The sequence below is a fragment of the Orycteropus afer genome, unplaced genomic scaffold, assembly GCF_000298275.1.
Source record: "Orycteropus afer afer isolate SDZICR_OR568_19922 unplaced genomic scaffold, OryAfe1.0 scaffold00476, whole genome shotgun sequence".
Classification (NCBI taxonomy): Eukaryota; Metazoa; Chordata; class Mammalia; order Tubulidentata; family Orycteropodidae; genus Orycteropus; species Orycteropus afer.
The window spans coordinates 1,919,104-1,921,203 of record NW_006922063.1 but is presented as its reverse complement, the minus strand read 5'-3'; positions in this window follow the sequence as shown (position 1 = coordinate 1,921,203).

The window sequence follows — 2,100 nt, the reverse complement described above, 5'->3', positions numbered from 1 at the left end:
ACTACCTTACTAGAGGGTGTGACTCAAGTCACCACTCTTACCTCATTTACCACCTTTACCACCTTGCTCAAGTAAGGGGAGTTTCCTTGAGAGTATGGGCTATAGCTAATACCTCCATGAATGCTCTGGCAACGTCAACTCTCTTGCTCTGGATCCTGCCTCCAGCTCGTCATCATCTAACCTCTGGTTCTTGAGCCAGCAGCCTATCATCTCACCTGATTCGCCAACTTTAGCAGCCTTGTGAACCAACAGGTTGTCATCTGACCTGCCAGTTTGGGTTCATCAGTCCCTGCAACCCCGTGAGTCAGAAGCCTCCAGCCTGATGCCTGACTCACGGATTTGGGACTCGCCAGCCTCCACAGCCACGTTAGCCATTTCCTTGATGGTTCGTGAGTTCTGTTGTGAGGCACTGCAGTGAATAATGAATTACAGAACCCAGAGATGAGAGGGAGAGCACTGAGGGAAGAGGGGTGGTTGATGTTAGAGATGACAGTGTAGTAGTTTGGAAAAGCTGGACAGCTTTAACCTCCACTTTGTAGAAACCAGCTGTGTGCTAATCTTACTAAAAAATTATTTATGCAGCAACTGAGGCCAAGCAGAAGGGAAGAATGAGGTCTTCAGCCTTTATTCTGTGGTGGTGGTGGTGGGGGGGGTGGAGGCTTGGGCAGGGAGCCTCCCAGTCGAGGTTCTGCTCTCCTGTAAGCCCTGGACTATCTAGTCTTCCTGAGGCAGGGACAGGAAGCCTTGAGAAGTAACTATAGTTGATAATCTTCCCAAACACAGATTTCATTTAGAGAAATAGAGTTGTGAATGTTTCTTGGACTTAAATGTCATGAAGCAACTTCTGCCCATTGTGGTCCCCATTACTCCTCCCACCTCATCTCTCATCTCATACCCTCTCCCCTTACTCATTCCATTCCTGCCATGCTGGCTTTCAGTTCCTTGCACATAATCATGGGGCCTTTGCACTGGCTGTTCTGTGTGGATACTTTGTGTAGATGCCCACATGGCTTGTGTGTCTTTTAGTCTCAGCTTAAATGTTACCTTCTCAGAAAGGCCTTCCCTAACCCTTCAACAACAACAAAAAAAAACCCAAACTCACTGCCATCGAGTTGATTCCGACTCATAGTGACCCCTTTGGGTTTCTGAAACAGTATATCTTTATGGAAGTAGATTGCCCAGTCTTCTTCTGAGGTGTAGCTGGTGGATTTGAACTGCCAGCCTCCGGTTAGCAGTCAAATGCCTTAGGCACTATGCCACCAGAGCTCCTAACCCTTCAACAAGCATGGTTAATTCCTTTAGCCCACCTGCAACTATGCAGATACAGTTGTGTTTCTTCCCACAGGGTGGAGCTTCATTTCCTTTCTTTAACTTTTATTGAAGTGAAAGTCACATAAAATTTATCATCTTCAGTGAATAATTCAGTGGCATTTACTGCACTCACAAGATGTGTGATTGTAGTAAAATATATAATTTACCATTTTAACATGTTTTTCACATACACAATTTAGTGACATCAATTACAATAATCATATTGTACAACTATGACCAATATCCAGAGCCAAATTTCTGTCACCATAACCAGAAACTCAGAGTTTCCTAAACAGTGATTCTCCCTTACCCCCTTTTAACTATTGTGAATAATGCTGCAGTGAACATCTGTGTACAGATACCTATTTTAATTCCTGCCCTAAAGTCTTATACATTGCATTTTCGCTTTCTTAAGGTTCTTTAAGCACCACGTTTTAATTTTGATCAGATTTATTTTTTTCTGTTACGCATTCTGTGTGTGTCATACCTAAGAATCCCCTATCAAATCCCAGGTCATGAAGATTTACCTCTATGTTTTCTTCTCAAGAGTTTTAATGTTTATATTTAGGTCATTCATCCATTTTGAGTTACTGTGTTGGGAGCTCTGGTGACGTAGTGCCTAAGGCATCTGACTGCTAACCAGAAGGCTGGCGGTTCAAACCCACCAGCCACTTCTCAGGATACCACCTCTGAAACCCACGGAGGGGTCACTATGAGTTGAATCAACTTGACGGCAGTGAGTTTGATTTTTTTTTTTTTTTTTTTTGGTGTTTAATAAGGTATGAAGGG